Source organism: Perognathus longimembris, chromosome 5, assembly GCF_023159225.1.
Source record: "Perognathus longimembris pacificus isolate PPM17 chromosome 5, ASM2315922v1, whole genome shotgun sequence".
NCBI lineage: Eukaryota > Metazoa > Chordata > Mammalia > Rodentia > Heteromyidae > Perognathus > Perognathus longimembris.
The window spans coordinates 903,480-924,753 of record NC_063165.1 but is presented as its reverse complement, the minus strand read 5'-3'; the positions used below and the strand labels follow the sequence as shown (position 1 = coordinate 924,753).

At 60.0% G+C, this 21,274-nt stretch overlaps 1 protein-coding gene across 3 annotated transcripts in view; it reads left to right on the top strand.

Annotated features, from left to right (window-relative positions):
* Col18a1 (collagen type XVIII alpha 1 chain) overlaps positions 1-21,274 on the top strand; it is an 89,138-nt gene that overhangs the window by 29,617 nt on the left and 38,247 nt on the right. The gene's annotated exons all lie outside the window — the stretch shown is intronic.

Here is a 21,274-nt window from a genome sequence, read left to right as displayed (position 1 = left end):
TTTTGATCATTCGTTGTTTTGTTGATGCGTTACGAGTTCTTCCAAAGGACAAGTACTCTAGTACAAGTCCTTTATCAAGTGTATGATGTGCAAGTATTTTTATTCATTCTTGATGTCATTTCGTATGATTTCTTGGCAGTGGTGTCTCTTGAAGCGCAAAGGTTTATCCTTGGGTGCCGTTCGAAGTAACTTTCCCCAACACTTGCCGCTCAGACTTTCACGCTTCACCTAAGAATCCTTTGCAAAATTCAGAACGTGACTACTTATTACTGTTTGTCTTTTACGAGTCTTATGCGTTTAGCGTTTGTTTCTCGGCCCTTAAAGCTAGCCCTCGTCTGTGGCGTGTGTAAGGGCTCAACATCGTTCTTTTGCCCACTGCAACCTAGCGGTCCATGTAGCACTTCCTGGGAGGTCCGCTCTTTCCCCCGAGTGGTCTTGGCAAATTCTCTGATCTGCATGTCTGCCTTGTCTCAGGGCCACACTGCTTGCGAGCCCCTGCTTTATAAGAGTCAGTTTTGAGATTGAGAAGCCCTCCGACTTTATTCTAAGCCTGTGGTGTGAGCAACTGTAAGCTGGGTGCTCAGTGAAACAGACACGTTCCTAGAAAGACACAAACTAATCAAACTGGATGACTAAGAAATGGAATGTCTTAATAGATATATAAAAAGCAAAGAAGTAGCATTAGTAATGCAAATCTACCCATAAAGAAAGGCCAAGCTAGGGCTCGGTACTGGTGGCCCATGCCTATAAACCTAGCTACTGAGGACCCTGATATCTGAGGATGGAGGTTCAAAGCCACCCCAGGCAGGAAAGTCTGTGAGCGTCATATCTATGATTAACCACCAAACACAAACCTGGAGTGGAGATGTGGTTCAAGTGGTAGAGTGCCGCCTAGCCTTGAGCAAAAAAGCTCAGGGACAGTACCCAGGCCCTGAGTTCAAGCCCCAGGACTGGCAAAAAAAAAAAAAAAAAAAAGAAAGGAAGGAAGGAAGGAAGGAAAAAGCCAAGCAAGGAACAGTGGCTTAAGCCTGAAATCCTAGGGACCTAGGAGGTTGAAGTGAGGGAATCATGGTTTGAGGACAGCCTGGAAAAATCTCAGCGAGGGGATGAACACAATGGTGTGTACTTGGAATCTCAGTTACAGGAGAAGTACAGTAGCAGGAGTGTGACACTGTACCTAAAAAGAACTGATGGAAAGAGGGGCCGGGCCACAGTTTACCTGGTAGAGTACCTTCCATGCAAGAAGAAGGACCTGAGTTCAATTCCCAGTTACCCCCACTCCAAAAAACACCCAAAGCCAAAACCAAGCCAGCAATAAAAATACAGGTAAACGTCAGAGAGGTTCACAGCTGATTGTACAAGCATTTAAAGGAGACTTAAAGTCAACCCCCAGTCCCCTCATGCCCCCAGCCCACCGTATCCCCAGCCTCTTCACCCCCCCTGCACCTCACCCATCCCCCCCAGCCCACCTCCCCCCCCCCCCCCCTCAGTTCTCTGCCAGGTGGTTTTGAAGCCTCCGCAGCAGGAATGCCCACACTGCGCCCTGGGGACATGGATTAATGTCTGAACAGCATTTCTTCCCGCCCTGTGCTGAGTCAACTTCACTTCCCTGAGGTAAAGAGAAGGAGGAGATTCTTAAAAGGATATCAGAAAGAAACCCGTTTTCCTGGCAGACTTTCCAGCTTAGAGACAGCTTAGTGGAAAGTGCAGCAGACATTCATCCGTGTCCGTCACCTCACTTCCTAGCTGGCGTTTCCCCCTGCGCATGTGTCCAGGAACACATGGATATGCCTGTGTGTGCTCATGCACACATCTGTGTCTGCATGGAGTACATAGATGTGTGGCACGGTCTCATGTACACACTATGTGCAACATGAAAACCTACTTCTCTGGTGGGGCAGGGCATGGTCCCCTGGCCTGTTGCCCTGGTCCTGAGGGACTTCCTTGAGAGCGTTCTCCTGCGGTGTCCCCAGGGGGTCCCCTGAGAGCGTTCTCCTGCGGTGTCAGTACTCCGTTGAACTTTACTAGAATTCTGTCTGTTTTCTATATTCAAGTCATCACTGTTGTAATAATTCCTTCCTTGTGGGCCATCTGGGACCAGCACTGTTGGTGTGCGTGACCCTGGAGACTCTAGAATGGCCCCAACCTTGTCTCTATGATGTGGGCATGGAGGTATCTGGTGGACTGTCCCAGTCTGCCACCTTTGCCACGGTCCGTGGACCGTGGCAGTGTGCCCAACGGGGCAGTCCCAGAAGGGGTGCTTCCTTCCCGGTGCCCTGGCCTCCCCACCCTAGGGACCTTCCTCCCGTTCACTCCATTTGTAACTACTGAAGATCCTTCTAGACAGTGTCTGTGTGCCGTGGCCCCCGTCTGAGGCCGACCTGGCAGGGCCAGTGCCGCACAGAGCCCCAGGGAACCCTCCGGCTCTCCGGTCTAAAGACCCCCAGCCACCCCCAGGGTGGGGAGCAGCTCACCCACGGAGGCTGGTTGGTATTGGGCACATGTTTAGGAGCCAGAGCGTTCTCTCGGGTTTGTGAGCCTCGTGGAGGAATCCGTACGTGAGGGCCGGGCCTCCATACTCTCCCAGCACCAGAGACCCCAGTCCCTGAGAACTGAGGGCATATCCCCCAAGGGCCTCGCCTTACGCCCAGGGGTCTCACAGGCAGGAGAGAACCTCCTCCATACTCCTGGGGAAGCGCGAGCCTACAAGGCCTCTCCCTCCTTCGGGGACGGGGACAGAAGGAACAGGACACAGGCTGGTGGTTAACGCGCAGGTGTGGTGCAGCATTGCCGCCGTGGGGTCTGTGTCTGCCAGGCTGGGGTGCAGCTGGGGCAGCTTGGTGTGCGCGGGGGGCGGAGCCTGGCGCCCGCTCGCCCGCGGCCCGGCCCCCACTGCCGGGCTGCCTCCAGCCTCTTCCTCTCCCGGGCATCAGTAGGCGGCTCTGCTAGCCGGTCAGGGGCAAAGGAGGGGTCACCTGGTGCTCTGGCCAGTGCAGCCATCTAGCAGGGCCCCTCTGGAGCGCTCCCGCGAGCCTCCCCGGCAGAGCTGGTAGCACAGGAGCCGTCGTCCCTGCCATCGTTTGGAGACGTCTCCACGAGTGCGGAGTCCAGCAGGGTGCTTCGGAGCCCTGGACCGTTACCTGCGTGCGCCCCAGGAGGGCGTGTGGAAAGGTCACAGGTGTCCGGGCCTTCTGGGGGAGCTGTCCTGGGGAGCGGGCAGCAGGTGGGTTTCTAGGTCTGGGGACCACAGCTGGGCAGGAGAGCAGGGGACGGGGCACCGCCCTGGGGAAGCCAGTCCACGGTAGACACGCGCTGCTCCCGTGCCCGCTGTCCCGGGGCAGGTGAGGTCCATCTGAGTCCCGCCAGAGCGGTGTGCCGTGTGCGGGGGCAGGGCGATTGTCCCTCCACGGGCCAGGGCCCTGCGTGCGGCCTCTGGGGAGGGTGGGAGGGTGGGGCCCTGGGGCTGCTGGCTCCTCACCTCTGTCCTTCCCACCGGCCTTCGAGGCCGTGGACTCGGGGTAGAGATGGAGGCCGGGTGGCCCTGAGCACTATGTGTGATGTGACTCCAGGGAGGTGGGGTGCTGACCGTGGGTCTCCAGGAGCTGCGCTTGAACGGACAGCCCAGGCCGCGGTCCCGAGGCCCCGATCGTGGGCAGCCCTCATTTCACTGGCCAGACAGGTTCCTCAGCTCACGACAGCAGTGGCAGGTGCAAACTCTGAAGGAGATGGGGTGCAGGGTGCTGGGGTAGTGGCTCAGCGAGCGTCCCCGAGGCACTGGGAGGAGGGGAGGTTGCAGAGCCAGGTGACCCTGGGCCTGAGGCAGATATGATGTCTTCTGGGACTGCCAGGGCCCAGCAGAGCACGGAGATGTCCTGGGGTAGTGGGGGGGGGCTGCTGTGCCCTGGGGCACTGAGGAGGGTGGGGCCTGTGCCCTGGGGTACTGAGGAGGGTGGGGCCTGTGTCCTTAAGTAGTGAGGAGGCAAGGTGTCTGCACGCTGGGAGCAACACAATAGCAAGAACTGAGCCTGGGCCCTGGGGGCTGCATAGGATTTTGCCAGAGAGAAACCACTGCTGAAATTCTTCTCTCCCTGTTGCGCCTGTGCTGGGAGCCGACCATGTTTCCAAGGTGTGGCTTTCCTTGCACAAGCAAGAACTTGTGATGGAGACCTTGCCAGGTGTGGGTGTGGGGTGGCCATCTTGGTTCCTGTGCTGGAAGTCAGGTGAAGCTCCACTTGGCTGCTCTGAAGCTAAGATACACCCCCCCCGGGGGGCTGCTCTCTGGGCCCCTTGCTGCTGCACCCAGTCTCCCTGGCTGGCAGCAGTGAGGAGAGCCCACGCGTGGCTCTGTGGACACTGCCCGTGGTTTGGAGGAGCCCACGCGTGGCTCTGTGGACACTGCCCGTGGTTTGGAGGAGCCGCTCTCTCAGAGGAGTGGAGACCGAGAGATCCACAGACTCAGGGAGCCTTTGAGGCTGCATCGTCACTGAGGGGGGCTGGGCAGAGGGCAGCTAGGCACCAGGACGGTGCGGTACAGTGTGTGGTGGACAGCGGGCTCCAGAGAGGGTGTGGGCTTCCCTGGGCTGGACAGGCAGGTTCCTTGGGTGGGCCTGGGTTTCTAATACTGCACATGGTTCTAGAGGGCCTTTCCAGAGCCCCAGCTAGACGGGCCATGGGGACCACATGCCACCGGGGCTGGCACTGTTGCCTAGCAACGAAAGTGACTAATTTTCTTGCCAGGTTAATGAGAAACAGAGCTGCGTAGTCAGGTGGAACTCCTGCAGATTGGGGAGGTCACAGGCCTTGTCGGAAGTCACCGGGGGCTGCTCAGCGCGGGCTCCTAAGGAGGAGCCCGTTCTCGGTTGGCCTGCTCTTGTGACTGGACCAAGAGAAGGAAGATCCGCAGGGGCTGGAGAGCAGTCTGGGCCAGCCTGTCCCCGGTGGTGTTGGTGTTGGCGGTCCCCGCTGGCCTGTCCCGTGATGGTGGTAGTGGTCCCCGCTGGCCTGTCCCCTGCAGTGCAGCTGTTCAGAGGTGCTGTGTGCTGACCCGCGGGGTGATGCTGACCCTCCCAAGAGGGGGTAGCGGTCCACGCATGCCTGCCTGCGTGGGGGCGGCGGGACGGACTGGGGCGCATGGAGAACGCTGGCAGAGGACGGCAGCGCCGGTGCCTGGTGCTCCTGCTGGGGAGTGGCGCCCCGACAGAAGGTCTGGTGACTTCCCACTGGCTCCCTCTCCTACCCCCCCGGGTCCCCGTCCCCGGGCTGGCCACCTTTTCCTGTCCTCCGTCCAAGTGCTTAGATTGTTTTCCTGAGAGCTCTGAGGGTCTTCTGAGCCCAGCAGTCTCCACAGAACCCACAGAGGTCAGAACGAGGCGCACGGACGCCTCCGCGGCCGGAAGCTCCACAGGCGTGGTGGGGCTGGTTGCGTCAGGGGCAGCTGAGAGGCAGGCCGCCACGGAGGTGCTCTGGACGGCCGGGCTGCGGCCCTCCGGGGCACTGTGGCCCTGTGGGCAGAGCTTTTTCCATTCCTTTGGTCCCTCCAGCCTGGATCTGCCCAAGAGTTTCACACTTGAGTCCTGGTTGTGGGACTGGCGCCGCTGACAGGTGCCCCCCCAGAGAAATGGTCGGAGCGTCCAGATGGGGCCGGGGCCAGGGACATCGCACCCTGACATCGCAGCTTTGTGGGCTCCCTACAAGGCTGGGGGGGGGAAGGGGGAGGGAAGAGAAGGGAAGGGGAAAGAGACCCTGGAATTTCCGCCCGAGGATTTCCCAGAGACACTCTGAGGCATAAAATCGCATTAGTGGCAGTGAATTTTCAGAGATTATTCTCTGGGCATTTCTTCGACAGCTGTGAGCGTCGTGGGGATTAATTCTGGGAGCCGAGCCTTGCTGAGACACAGATGTTTGCCTCTGGCCTGCCCCGGCCTGTAGAACGGGGACTCTGTGTTCAGCTGTTTGGAATGCAGTCTGCTCCCAACCAGGATGCCTGCCCCGTGCACAGACAGCAAGCAGTCGGGGGGGGGGGGGGGGGGGGCCCTGCACAGACAGCAAGCAGTCGGGGGCTCCCCTGCCCTCTGAATGGGGACAGTTGGGGACACATCTCCAGGCCCTTCATCACAACTGCCCTGCGGTGGGGAAGGGTGCAGCCCCGGTGACAGTGGCCTGAGGGACATGGGGTGAGGAGAGACTTGCAGGACGCAGAGGGGGCATTGTGCAGAACGCAGTGGTGAAAACTGCAAGTGTGTGTGTGTGAGTGTGAGAATGTATGTGTGTGTGACTGTAGGAGTGTCAGTGCATGTGTGTGCAGATACCCAAGTACCATTCTGAGTCCACCTCGTACAGACCCCATGCTCTGGAGCTGCCCCTTAGGCCTCCGTGCCTCAGTTTCCTCTTTCTGTAGACCACACTGAAGGCTGAGCAGCTCACAGGACATCTGGCACTAGAGCTGGTTAGTTATAGTGGCTCACACTTTGTATGTAGGCCCCCGTGGCCTGGGTGGCAGCCCCGTGGCCTGGGTGGCAGCCCCGTGGCCTGGCTGGCAGCCCCGTGGCCTGGCTGGTAGGCCCGTGGCATGGCTGGCTCTGTGGACTGCTGGGAAAGGCTCTGGAAGGTGAGCTGATAAGTGACGCCTGGGTGGAAATCGCGTCTGCCTGGGTCGTCCTCACTCTTGGCAGGGAGCCAACCGCCCACAGGTGCAGCCAGAGACCCTGGGAGGAGCACACAGCCTGCTACCTATCAGCTGTGTCTTTGTGGATAGCACCAAAGGTGGCCAGCCCAGGCAGTGGCTGATTCTCTTCTCAGGGTGACCCTTCCCTCCTCTAGCTGCCGTCCACTGGACATTGGCCTCCCCATTGTCCTCTCATTCTCAGGCCTCTGCCTGAAACCCAAGCTCTGGCTTCTGTTGGTACCAACCTTCGAAGTCAGTCTGCTCGCTGCGCCTCCGGGCCTCGTAACTGCCCCTCTCCCTGCTCAGAGTAGGGGCTCAGGGCCCCGTGTACCTTCATCCCAAGACGCGTCACAGGCGAGTAGGCACTGAGGGCTTGGCGGAGGCCAGAGCAGGAGCCCCCTGCCCAGCGGGAGTACTTGGCATCCTCGAGGCCTGGACCAGAAGGGACGCCACTAACAGACAGGGTGGTGTTACCTCTCGGGCAGACACTGACCCTTCCTTCCTTCCCAGACCTTCCTGGGCGGGAAGGGGTCAGCATGCCGCAAGGACACGGGCTGTGTCCTGTGCCGGCCTCATTTAGTCTCACCAGGCCCAGGGAGGAGTGGAGCAACAGCAGCTCACAACCCTGCCGTGGCGCACTCCAGAGCCAGCTCCGCTCCTGGGAGCCGCCGCCAAAGTGGAGCAGGAGCTGAACGTGGGACCCTGGTGGGGGGCGGGGAGTGAGGGGCGGGGCTGAGGGGCCATGGGACCCAGGGGAAGGGGCGGGGCCGAGGGGGCCATGGGAGTGGGGAAGGGGCGGGGCCATAGGAGGGGGGAAGGGGCGGGGCCATGGAACCCAGGGGATGGGGCGGGGCCTTGGGACCCAGGGGATGGGGCGGGGCCGAGGGGCCATGGGACCCAGGGGAAGGGGCGGGGCCGAGGGGCCGTGGGACCCAGGGGAAGGGGCGGGGCCGAGGGGCCGTGGGACCCAGGGGAAGGGGCGGGGCCGAGGGGCCATGGGACCCAGGGGATGGGGCGGGGCCGAAGCGCCTTGGGACCCATGGGAAGGGGCGGGGCCGAGGGGCCATGGGACCCAGGGGAAGGGATGGGGCCGAGGGGCCATGGGACCCAGGGGAAGGGGCGGGGCCGAGGGGCCATGGGACCCAGGGGAAGGGGCGGGGCCGAGGCGCCATGGGACCCAGGGGAAGGGGCGGGGCCGAGGCGCCTTGGGACCCAGGGGATGGGGCGGGGCCGAGGCGCCTTGGGACGCAGGGGAAGGGGCGGGGCCATGGGACCCAGGGGAAGGGGCGGGGCTGAGGGGCCGTGGGACCCAGGGGAAGGGGCGGGGCCGAGGGGCCGTGGGACCCAGGGGAAGGGGCGGGGCCATGGGACCCAGGGGAAGGGGCGGGGCCGAGGCGCCTTGGGACCCAGGGGAAGGGGCGGGGCCGAGGGGCCATGGGACGCAGGGGAAGGGGCGGGGCCATGGGACCCAGGGGAAGGGGCGGGGCCGAGGGGCCATGGGAGTGGGGGAAGGGGCGGGGCCATAGGAGGGGGGAAGGGGCGGGGCCATGGAACCCAGGGGATGGGGCGGGGCCGAGGGGCCGTGGGACCCAGGGGAAGGGGCGGGGCCATGGGACCCAGGGGAAGGGGCGGGGCCGAGGCGCCTTGGGACCTCTGTGTGATTAGTGATACAGAACTTAGTGGAAATGCAAATCCTGCCAATAGTTGGACTGGCCTTAGTGGGTGCCAGTCCTCACATTTGTCACTTGGCACCTCAAAAGGAGCTTGTGGCCCATCCCTGGAATACTGGCTGCTTGGTAGGAAGAGATTGGGAGACTCTCAGTTCCAGGCCAGGCTGAGCAAGAAATGACGTCATCTCAGCGGAAAAATGACTGGCCGGGGTACACGTCCATCATCCCAGAAACAACAGGGAGTGTAATCAGGAGGACGGCAGTCCAGGCTGGCCTGGGCAAAAGTGAGACCCTAGATGCAGGGCAAGATCTTGCAGGAAGCCAGGGGTCGCAGGCAGCCAGGCTGCTCCTCTCCAGGGTTCGGGCGTCATGGAGCTGTGGGTCCGGCCATCAGGGCAGGGGTGCTGTCACCCCACCTCTACCTTGCTACTGCCTAGCACTCAGGGCCAGGAAGGTGGGCTTCTGGCCTGGGGAGCCTCTCCTAGTTGGAATACGGCCCTCGAAGAGGGCGGGCCCTCTTAGTTCCTCTAGGTGTGGGTCATAGGAGCTCACCTGGCAGCAGGCAAAGTAATGGCCTTGCTGAAAGGCAGAGAACCAGCTCACATACCTGCAACCCAGGGTGGGCACAATGCAACAGATAGGCGCTGTGCGGTGGACGGGAGCTACACGGTGGACAGGCTAGCGCTATGCCATAGGAGCTACGAAATGGATGGGGGCCTCACGGTGGAGGGGAGCTACGCAGAAGACAGGAGCTACGTCCGCGGTGGACAGGCGCTATGCGATGGACAGCTGTGCGATGGGCAGCTGTGCGAGGGACAGGCTCTACAGGACAGATGGCTACATGATGGACATGGGCTATGCGATAGACAGGAGCTACACAATGGACAGGAGCTAGGAGGTGGGCAGTTGCTACATGATTGACAGGCGCTACACAGTAGACAGGCCCATGCAGCCCCTTCATTCCCCTATGGGATGGAGAGTTCTCTGGAGCCGCGTGAAGAGAAGGGTTAGAGCAGGGGGGGAAGCATGCTGCCAAAGACGAGCCTAGCAAACGCATGTGCCAAAGCACAGCCACGTACCGGGCTGGCCTCCCCGCCAGCCTCTGCGCTCTGCCCCTGCAGGGGCACCCAATGGAAATGCCTAAGCATATCGGGACCCGGGCTCCCCACAGCTCTGCGGCACCAGCCAGGGCAGGCCCTGGCCCACACAGACGGCGGGCAGGACTCACTCGGCCATCTGGAAGGACTTGGGTGATCCTCGCGTCCCACGGGCCTCTGAGCAGCCTGAGCTCTGCATACTGGTGAGAGGCTCTGTGGGGTGGAGGCAGGAACCCACAGCCATAACCCCTTCACCCCCGTAAGTCTCAGGGATTATCCTGTGCCACCAGGTTCTTGCCCTCTGTATTCCTGTTTAGAGCATTGAGAGCAATAGAGCAGATTTAAGAATAAAAGTGGGGGAGTGTTGTCTACTCCATTCTACAGGAGGTGGAGGGTGAATGCGACTAGTTCTGGGGACCTGGGGGGACAGGATGGATGCATAAGAGGATAGATGGATGAGTTGATGGGTGGATGGATAGATGAGTGAGTGGATGGATGGATGGATGGTTAGTGTAAGGTCTCCACCCATTTACCTGGGTAATCGGCATACCTGGAGGCAGTTACTTTCCCCTTCTCGGAGGTCACATCCTAATCCACCTGGCCACACCCCCCTGCCCTAGATAAGGCAAGGCTGGGTGGGGGTCACCCCTTCTCTCCAGCCATGCATCATCTCGGCCACAGGCCAGCAATTCGGTAATAAACTTTCTCTCCTGCCTGAATACTGGGTGACATTCTCCTTTATCAGGTACCTACTTTAATAACTCTTACAGTTAGATAGATGGAGGCATGGATGAGTGGAAGGATGGATGCATGAATGAGTGGAAAGATGGATACATGGATGAGTGGGAAGATGGATGGATGAATAGGTGGATGATGAATGGGTGAATGGATAGGTAGATGGATGGATGAATGGATGGATAAGTGGAAGGAAGGGTGGAGGGATGGATGGATGGATAGATGAATGGGTGAGTGGATGGATGGACGGATGAGTAGAAAGATGGATGATGGATGGATCGATGAATGGGTGGAAAGATAGATGGATGACTAGGTGGATAGATGAATGGGTGGATTGATGGGTGGGTGGGTAGATGGATGGATGGATGAGCAGAAGGATGGATGGATGGATGCTGCATGGGTGAATGGAACGATAGATGGATGACTAGGTAGATAAATGGGTGGATGGATGAATTGGGTGTGTGTGTGGATAGATGGATGGGTGAATGGGTGGGTGGGTGGGTGGATGGGTGGGTGGATACATGCATGACTGCATATCGTCAAGTCTGGGCAGCGAGATGGGAATCCCCTCTCTTCCCTCCTCCCCGCTACAATGTTTTCATGCCTTGGAGGCAGCAGTTGCAGCAAGACTTGGAATGGCAACAGGCATTTTTTTAAGCTCCCATTTTGCCACAGAATGGTGGCTGGAGGCCAGGACTTGCAGTGTTCTCCGCTGTGGGGGAGGGGCTGGGCGGAGGCCTCAGTGTCCCCGTGGGCCTGGGCCTGCGCGCCCCACGCCCACACACACCCTGGGCAGACTCTGCGGTTGCTGACAGGCAGGGGTCCTCTGGCCGCTCCTTGAAACGCCCCTGTGCTGTGGGCACCTCAGAGGGATGGACAGGAAGGAGTTAACTGGAGCATGGAGGTTGGTGGGTCACCTTGGCTCCCTGGACTGGACCGGCCGACTGGAGTGGAAAAGTGGAAGGAGGCTGCTGGGAGCGGCCGAGCACTGTGACGGGGTGGGTGGGCCGAGCCCGCAGGCCCCGCCTCCTGGCCCCGGGGGCCGCTCCGGCTCACAGCCCAGATGGCTCCCGACCCCAGCGGACGCCTCTGCCGCCTGCTGCCGCTGCTGCTGGCCCTCTGCACCCTGCCTGCCGGGGCCAACCTGCTGAGCCTCGACTGGCTGTGGTCCAGTCAGCTGGTGGACTCCCCGGCCACCCTGGTCCCCCCGCCCCAGAGCAGCCCACCTGGGCGGCCCACGGAGGCCCCCGCCGCACCTGCCGCCCCCCACCCTGACCCCGCCGGCCCCCAGCTGCCCACGGAGGAGGGCGAGCCCGGCCGGGGGGGGGCCCCGGCCTCCCCCACCGCCGCCGCCGCCAGCCCAGGCGCGAAGGAGGAGAACCTCGCCGGCGTCGGAGCCGAGATCTTGAACGTGGCCGAGGGCATTCGCAGCTTCGTCCAGCTGTGGGAGGGCGCCACTCCTACCCCGAGCTCAGCCACGGAGGAGGCCCCCGCGTCCTCGGCCTCCGCGGACCCCCCCACCCGCGCCGGGCCGGCCCGCACCGCCCAGGAGAGCGGGGCCACCCTCCGGCCAAGCGGCGGAGCTCCGGGCGCGCCGGCCGTGCCCACCCAGCCGTCTCCCTCTTGGAGCGGGACCCGGGCACCTCCGAGGGGGCCCCCAGCACCGCCGGTACCCGCAGGTAGAGCCCCTCTTTCCTCCGTGCCGGGCGGGGCCCCTCCCGGGCAGCCGGGCCATGCGGACGGGGCGAGACGTGGGCCGGTGGCAGCCGGCCCCAGCCAGCAGCACGGACACCCCGAGGGACCTGAAGTCCACGGGCTCACCCCACTTCTGCTTCCGCTGGTGGCGGGTCCGGGGGACGGTGGCGCGTGGGTCTCCCACGGGGCCGGTTCTTTGGTGCCCGGTCTGGCGAAGGACTCGGCCTTGCCGGGGGCGGGCCGCTGCCTGCCCCTGCCCCCCGGCCTGCCCGTCTGCGGCCGTCTGGGGTTCGGGTACGCCCGGCTGCCCAACCTCCTCCGCCACGAGACCGTCGCGGAGGTGCGGGCCGCCGCGCGGGCGTGGACGGGCCTCCTCCGCACGCGCTGCCACCCCTTCCTCGCCTGGTTCTTTTGCTTGCTGCTGGCCCCTCCGTGCGGCCCCGGCCCGGGCCCGCCGCTCGCCCTGCCGCCCTGCCGCCAGTTCTGCAAGGCGCTGGAGGACGCGTGCTGGAGCCGCCTGGATGGGGGCCCGCTGCCTGTCCCCTGCGCCTCGCTCCCCGACCAGGAGGAAGGGTACTGTGTGTTCGTTGGGCCGGCTGCAGGTAACTGGCAGGTCACATCCCCCCCCTTCCTCTTTACCTTGTGAGGGGAGCTCAGCCGGGGCTGACTTGCCCCCCACGCCTGTCTCCACCTCTCCAGAGCCTGCGGTGGCACCTGGGCGGGGGAGGGGGCGGGTGTGAGCTGGGTATGGGTGTGAGCTGGGTAAGGGTGTGAGCTGGGTGCGGGTGTGAGCTGGGTATGGGTGTGAGCTGGGTATGGGTGTGAGCTGGGTGCGGGTGTGAGGTGGGCATGGGTGTGAGCTGGGTGCGGGTGTGAGCTGGGTATGGGTGTGATCTGGGTGTGGGTGTGAGCTGGGTATGGGTGTGAGCTGGGTATGGGTGTGAGCTGGGTGAGGGTGTGAGCTGGGTAAGGGTGTGAGCTGGGTATGGGTGTGAGCTGGGTAAGGGTGTGAGCTGGGTAAGGGTGTGAGCTGGGTATGGGTGTGAGCTGGGTGAGGGTGTGAGCTGGGTATGGGAGTGATCTGGGTGCGGGTGTGAGCTGGGTATGGGTGTGAGCTGGGTACGGGTGTGAGCTGGGTACGGGTGTGAGCTGGGTATGGGAGTGAGCTGGGTGAGGGTGTGAGCTGGGTAAGGGTGTGAGCTGGGTATGGGTGTGAGCTGGGTATGGGTGTGAGCTGGTAAGGGTGTGAGCTGGGTGAGGGTGTGAGCTGGGTAAGGGTGTGAGCTGGGTATGGGTGTGAGCTGGGTAAGGGTGTGAGCTGGGTATGGGTGTGAGCTGGGTCTGGGTGTGAGCTGGGTATGGGTGTGAGCTGGGTACGGGTGTGAGCTGGGTAAGGGTGTGGCCCCGGGCCCGGGCAGGCAGCAGGTCTCTGGGGCATCCCCTGTCCCCGGCGATGGTCGTCAGAGCAGCTCTCCTGCATCCCCCCGTCCCCTGTCCCAGGGAGTAGCACCTCATCTCTGTTCTGTACAGCATGTGGCATCGTGTCCCGGCCTACAGCGTCGGTCACTGGCGGGAAACGGACACGTGGAGCCAGATGTGATTTGCCCGAGGGAGATGGAGTTCCTGCCAAGTGCTGACTGTGCCCCTGCACCCAGCCATCAGGCCACTCTGTCTCAAGTTCTGTGGCCCCAGCCGGCTTGGCTGAGGGGGCTGCGGGGGCACAGCCCTGGGGGCGGGCGGGGGCGGCGGGCCCAGCGGCTCCTCCTGTCTGCCGGGGGCCGGGCCTGTGAGCCGCACCCCTGTGCCAGCCCCGCAGCGGCTGCCTGGGTGGATGCTCTTGGCCCTCTGCAGGTCATGGCTGTAGGCGGCCTTGACCTTTGGCCATCAGGCTTTGGAGCTGGGCTCTGCTGAACCCAGGTGGGGTGTCCGCGGGAGAGGTGTGCGTTGGGACACCATCCTGCTGACTCCAACAGAATGAGCTTCCGGGCGAGTCTGGTGTCCGCCGGGAGGCTTTCCCTGCAGAGGCCTGGGGTCTCCGCCGTGCGGCCTGGGGTGTGTGGGAGGAGGCTGCACAGGGCGGTGCCCGCCCTGGGGTGACACACGAGGGGCTGGAGTGTGGGGAGACCACGCGCCACGAGGACCATCGCCCCAGCATGGGGAAGAGGAGCGGGGTGTGTGGGAGGTGGGGTGCAAGGTGGCGCGCGGGGCCTGCTCCAGGAAGGAGACCGTTGTGGCTGGGGCCGGGCCGGGAGCGGGGCTCTGCCTGGAGCTCGGGCGGTCTCTCACGGTTCATCCGCAGGGCGCTGTGTTCTTCCCCCACGCCCTCCTCCCTCCGTCCTGCAGCGGCCGTGTCGAGCCAGCTCGGAGCGTGCCACTCCGCGGGCCGGCAGGGGTCCGCCAAGCCCGCGGGGAGAGTCCCGCGTCTGTCCCTCCCCATCCCCCCCCCCCCGCCTCGTGGGCCGTGTCTGACCTTGGGCAGTTTGGAGGTCACCTTGGGCTCCTCGCCGCGACGTCCCACGGGTGCCCCCTTGCCCTCTGCCCGTGGCCTCCTCCCCCGTGGCCCCCGCCCGCCCTGGCAGTGCCCAGCAGTGCTCACCGCAGGCTTGCGTCTCGCTCCTGCAGCGCAAGTGGGCCTCGTGGAATGTTACTGTGCTTCACAACGCTTCGGTGAACTTGAGGATTCTACTTAACTTTGATTCCGGAAGGAGGCAAGACCACCCCCGTGGAAAAGTACCCGAGCGCTTACCCCTCCCTCCCGGCACGCTGCAAATACTTGTTGTATGACGCCGCGGGGCTTCCCACAGACAGCCGGTCCCTGTGAGGCGGAGCCGCCCGCCCGCAGGGCCAGGGCTTCTCCGCGGCTCGGGTCCGTGAGGCCACCCGGGAGCCCGTGTGATTTCATGTACATGTGGACGTCATGGTTGCCTCGGGGCGTTGGGAGGTACTGACCCCCATCATTGTGTGCCCTGAGGCCGGCGCTAGCACCTGCCCACCTGGGTAACGGCAGCTCCGTGCTCGGCCTCCCAGTTCAGCGTGTTCAGATCCCACCGATAAGTGAGCTCGCGCGGGGCTGGTCTCTGAACCCGGTGTCGTAACATCCACCAGGCTCATCTGCGCCAAAGCGACAAGATTTCCATCACCTGTGACCACGTGCCCCTGATCAGCTGCCCGGGAGTGTCTGGGCGGGCTCCTCATCCCGGCTCTTCTGGACAGCGCTGCAGTGAACACGTGTGTCAGTGTGTGTGCACCTGTGTGGGTCTGTGCACCTGCGTGTGTGAGTGTGTCTGTGTGTGCACCTGTGTGGGTCTGTGTGCCTGTGGGTGTGCCTGTGTCTGTGTGTGCACCTCCGTGGGTGCCTCTGTCTGTGTATGTGTCTGTGTGGACATTGATGTGAAACACTTATTTTCGGCCTTTTCATTTCCTTCTAGTTTGTTCTTTTGTCTGTTAGGCCAGAAGAGCCATCCAGTGACCGTCCTCGTGGGTGTGAGCTGCCTCTCAGAGCGGTTTGGACTTTGGTTCCCCGGCTTTGCGTGACCTTGTGCACACTTTCATTGCACTGCTCATTGGAGAAGTGTCAAGTCCTTTGCCCATTTTTTACTTAGGCCATTTGCTTTTCTGTTGGACCTGAAGAGTTCTCTTATGTTCTGGACGGTAATCCCTTCTTGGCTACATGATTCACGAACGTTTCCTCCCATTCTGTGGGCTACGTCTTACTCTGCGGTCTTCTGATGCAATGATGTTTTAAAACATCATGAGACCCATTTTCCTGTTGTTTCTCTGTTGCCTGTGGCGTCGTAGCCAGCCTTTCTTTTCTTAAGAAATATTAGTTTTAAGTAGTTGTATAGAGGGATTTCAATCCAACATAGCGAGTTCTGTTTCCTGCGCTCTCACCGTCCTGTCTTTGGCCATCGGGGTTGCTGGGTATGTGGCACTGGTAGGTCTTCGGGTCTTCGGTAGTAGATGTCGGCAAGTGAGGGTCTGCCCCATGCTTTGGCACCTGGATACCCAGTTTTCTCAGCACCATAGTCGGCTGTCACCTGAGCAGCCCCATCCCCTCAAGTCCTCCGTTCACTGGTCCCTCTTCTATCTCTGAAGTTGGCATGAACACGGTGGCCTCCTATGCATGAGGAGATCCAATACGGCACTTCAGGAAGGAGCGTGAGGAGCAGGTGAAGGGCCCGTGGCTGCCTCCTTCTTCCGTGACATTGCCGGAGCCAGCGAGACTATCCAGGAATTCCTGGCCAGGAGCTCCTGCCTTGGGGCTCCTAGCCAGCCCTGTGGAAACCATCGCTGATTCCTCACCGCCTGGCGTGGGCCAGCAGTGTGTGGGAGCCACGGCAAACGGTCTCCAAGCTAGAAAGGAGCTTCCTGCCCGCTGGGCCACACAGCCCCACACATCCAACACCGACTGTGGCACCAACTGGACTCACGTGGTAGAGCCCCAGCCACGAGCAGGAAAGGATCTGGCTATATAGCTCAGACTGGCCTCGGCCTTCGGATGCGCTTGCCTTAGCATCCCAAGTGCTGGGGTTAAGGCATGTGCCGTTGTGCCTGGCTCTATATGTCTGTCTGTATCCAGCGTCAGGCTGGGCTGGCGTTGGGGGGTTTGTAGGAAGCTTGGAAGTAGAGAACTGTGAACCCTCCAGCTTGGTTCCTTTTCAAATTGTTTCAGCTGTTTGGGGTTCCTTGAGATTCTGCATGAATTTCAGGATGGGTTTCTCTATTTAGGCAAAAACTGTCTTTGAGATTTTGGCAGGGATGGCAGTGAGTCTGTAGGTCAGCTTCGGGGATGTCTGCGCCAGCCGTTGTTCGAACGCGTGAGTCCCGGTTCATGTGGACAGCGCGTCGGCAGTGCGGGAGCGTGAAGAGGTGTGGCCGGGGACGCCACGTCGTGAGTGGGTTGAGCGTCCTTCCCAGCCAGCCTCTCTACCTCGGGAAGGCAGAGTGCTGTCCCTCTCAGAAATGCAGCAAGAAGGCTCTGCCGTGGACCCAGAGACTAGCCTTCGAGCTGGCCTCGACTCCCAGCCTCAGAACTGGGAGGGGTACATTTCTGGTATTTATAGATTGCTCTAGGCGCCACGGAGGTTTCCATCCAGTCTCCCCGCAAAACACCAGAGGCATTTCAACTCGTGTTCATCTTCCTGTCTCTCTGCAGTGCTCTGCAGTGTTCATCCTACGAGCCTTTCACCTTTCTGACCGAGTTAGGTCCTAAGCATCATTGTTTCTGTAATTGCCTTTGCAGACCATTGGCTGCTCCTGCCGGAAGCGCCATGTTTCCGTGTGACAGAGGTCCGCTGCCTTGCTGAGGTCACTGGTTCTAAGGGACGCTGTTGTTCTGTGCGTGCCTGTTGGCTCTGGTGGGTTAACATGCTCTTCAGGTCTTCTGTCCGTCCCCTGCTGGAGGCATCGACAGAGAAGTCCTCCTCCGTTATCGCAGGGGCAGCTCTTGCTCCTCTGTTCCCTCAGTTGCTTCATATGTGTCAACTGGTTGTAAGGTGCATAAGTGCTTTTAATTGTCATACCTTCTTTGTGTATTACATCTTTTCATAATATAGCCCCCTTGTTTCTTATAACCTTTTTATGTTTTCAATTTAAGCTCATTTTGCCGCTGCCTGTGTAGACTGCTGTCCCGTGCTCTCCTTCCCACCTGTTAGAGTATTCGCGTCTCCCACGATTATAGTGAGAGTGTAGTTGTTAAGCCCATTCCACCACTGTCTTTACTCTGAGGTTTAATGCATTTGCCTTAAAGTTTATGACCGCCAGTGACATTCGCGGGTCATTTTGCTGTCTGTGCTACCTATGCCCCCGATCTTGACTGTTCTCTCTCACTTTCTGAATTAGATGAGTTTTTTTTTTATTTTATTAATTAAATTTTGTTGACGAGGTGTTGTGCAAAAGGGGTACAGTTACATAATAGGGCAGTGAGTACATTTCTTGTGATATCTTACACCTTCATTTTTCTTTCCCTTCCCTAGATCAGGTAGACATATATACAATACCCAGTGTACCAAAATCATATACAGTAGCCACGTGGCCTACGCCAAAGGGAATTCACCTAGAACTTTAAATATAACGCCAACAATAGAGTTTGCTTATCCTTGTCTTATATGAACGTACATACATAGCTGTTGAGCTATTGTGATCCACTGAGAGGTCTATTTTAGACCTTTTTATGTTGAGTAGTTGTTTGGTTTTAGTTACATAATGTTGGGTCGCTGACCCAAACCTGTGGAAATACCATTTGACAAGAAGTTTTTTGTTTCGCAGACCTGGTCTCTACTGTCCACCCCTCCCCCCCCCCACCCTAACAGCCTAGATGAGTTTTTTAATAATGTAATTATTGAATTCCTTTCTAATTGCTTTGATGCATATTTTGTTTTTATTTTCTCTGTGGTTACCTGGGAGGATTACAATGAGCACCTTGAAGTTATAACACACCAGCCCGCCTTCAGTAGCTTATGAATGCTGTTCCTTTACAGTCCCGCCCCAACCCACTTTGGGTTGTTGGTACTGCGTAATCACATCTACACATTCTGTGTCCCCAAAACATAAATGAACAGTTCTTTGAAATTTTGTTTAAATTATATAAAAACATGTAGAAAACAAAATGTGGAGTTATAACCCTCAGCAGTTACAAGGCTTTTAGGCAAATAATTCCACGTGAAGATGTAATTGTTTCTTAAATCATGTAGAAAATAAAATGTGCCCTTAGAAATCAGAGTTCTAATAAGGTGGGTTCCTGAGGTCTTCATGCCCTCCTCCTCTGCCTTCGCACTGCGGGCTGGCCTTCACCCCCCCCCCCCCGCCCCCATCTTTACCTCCCCCACCCCCACCCCCATGTAGGAGCGGTCCCAGCACCCTTCCAGGGGGTCTGCTTGCTGGTAACACAAGTCCTCCATGTTTGCTTACTTGGAGATGTCAGTGTTTTCAGACTCAGCGTTGTTGATTCTTGGTTGGATGGGTGATTGCTTTCCCTTCTGCACCTTGGAGATGTCGGCCACTGCCTTCTGGCCCCCAGAGACTCAGGGGAGGAAGCTGACAAGATGGCACCGAGGTGTGGCCCTTGATCCTTGGAACGTGATGAGCTGTTCGCATCTGCTGCCTTTGGGTGCCCTCTTCCCATCTGCCTGCAGCGCGCCTTTCCTTTCTCTGGGTGTCCCGTGTGTGTGTGTGTGTGTGTGTGTGTGTGTGTGTGTGTGTGTACCCCCTGGGTGTCCCTCGTGTGTGTCCACACGTCCCCGTGTGTGTGTGTCTGCACACCCATGGTGTCACAGGGTGTGGGCTCTCTGGCTGGCCTCAGGGAGTTCCATGGTCCTCTGCTCCGTGTGTTGGTTCTGTCTCCACACGCACATTGCCCTTGAATCTTTCTAGTGAACTCTTTCTTTCAGTTACCGTGCTGCTCGGCTCCAGAGTGTCTTCCTGGCTTCTGTTTTGCTTCTCGATCTCCTTGATAAAAAAATTTCCGTTTCGTTCAGCATTGCTTGACCTTCCCCACAGTTCTCCGGACACCGAGTGCCTCTAGGAGAGTTTTCAAGCCTGTTGAGTAGATCTTCCCCGTGGTCTTTTTGTTTATTCCTTTGAATGTATCACACTTTTCCATCTCTTTGCATTTCTTCTGATTTTTTTTGGTTAGAAACTGGACATTTGAACCTAATAATATGGAAACTGTAAAACGGCACTTCCCCTCCTTCCTAATTGTTTGCTGATTTCACTTGATTTTATTTATTTGCGGGCTGTTGGTGCCCCAACCTGAGATGTAAATGTAAGTCTTCCAGTCTTTTGTGAACCTGTCCCTTTTCCTGTGCACTGGTAGTCACCTGATTTTGCTCATGGAGGGTTGTTTTTCAGCCTTTTGAACTTTAATGATCGGCCCTCGAGAGTGGATAACAGAAAAACGAGAAAGGTTAAAAGGTGGGAGAGGAGGGGCCCCCTTTTAACTCCTCCAGAGTCACCGGCCACAGGGCAAGCGGCTGCCCTTGAGAGGTGAGGACGGCACTCCACGTCCTCGTCCGCCTCTGCCATCAGAAGCTCGGTCCGTGACGGAGCCCGGACTCCCCACGGGGAGGGTGGGGGGCGGGTCCCTCGGCCCAGGCCGGCTCCTCAGGCTGTGCCCACAACCTTCCGGGAAGGGGGCGGGAGCCGGGCCAGCTGCTGCCAAGCACTGAGTGACCGGAAGTCAAATCCTCCCGGAAGCCTGGCCATTCCTGGTGCTCCCTGCTCTGTCGTTTCCCCCGCCCCCTGCGGGAAGGCACTTTTGAGCACCTGCCCTCAAGTCTCGAGGACCCATGCCGTCAGACGTGTGCTAGCCGGCACCCCGCGCCCGCCCCAGCCACGGAGGGGACACCCGGCGTGGGCACCTCGCGTCGGAGGTGGACTCGCGCGCGTGGGGCCGGCTGCGTGTGGGTCCCGCCTCCCCGGCAGTGGCTAAGCGGCTTTCTCCTGGCACGAAGGCAGGGCCCTGCTGCGCCAGGCCTGTTCTCTGTAATCACTACCGAGGAACAAAGTCGGGACTGCAGGGTTTCCCATAAACACCGCCTCGCTCAGGAAGTCTCTTGTGTGTCTCATGGCTGGGGGGGGGGGGGGGGCTGAGCGGGGACCCCAGGGCCTGTCATTACAGACAGGCGTGGGCCTCGGCGCCAGGTGCACGTCTGCGGCAGCTGGCGGGGCTGCGCTCAGCGGTGTGGAACACGCCGGCCCTGGGCCCCCGGAACCTTCACCCTGAACTCTGCTCCATCGGACACCTGTCGCAATGCTTGCTGTGCGGCCGTTTGTCCGGTGTTTCCCCTTGGCCCGTCGATGCTGCTTTTGCCCTTTGCTCTTTGCTCCTTGCCTGACGTGGTCTCTGTTTGCCTCTTACCCCACTGGAGAGCCTCCGTGCGTTCTGGCGGCTGACACACGTGGCCGCCTTACCGTATCATTTTGTGCTTTTTAATTAACGGTGAATGCTGGCGGTCTCCCCTTCTCACCTCCACGAGGGCCCTACATGCGTCTATCTTAGAGCAGAGGCAGCGGGGCTCCCTGAGAGGGGGCGCTGAGCTGCCCCTCCAGACGTCCCGCGCTAAGCCTGGGGGCCTCCTGCTTTCTGGAACGGAACCAGACAAAAGGGGTGGATACCCCAGAGCCCTCCGCAGGCCGAGTCACAATCCAGCGTCTCGGCCTGTTGCGGGACAGGCAGCCCTGTGCCGGGGTGTGTGTTGTGTTCTCGCTCCTGGGTTCCTGTGGGTGTGGTGATGACTGGATTCCGAGTGTGAGCCCGGCGCGGATGGGTCTGTGGTCCCCCCGGGCGCATGGGCCCCTCCGCTGCTGTGTGCACAGATTCTGAACAGACCCCGGGAGCTGGAAATGGTGTGGGGCTATTGTAGTTAGTTCCCTATGGCTTTAGGACAATGGTCAGTTCCTCTAGAAGGTTCCGC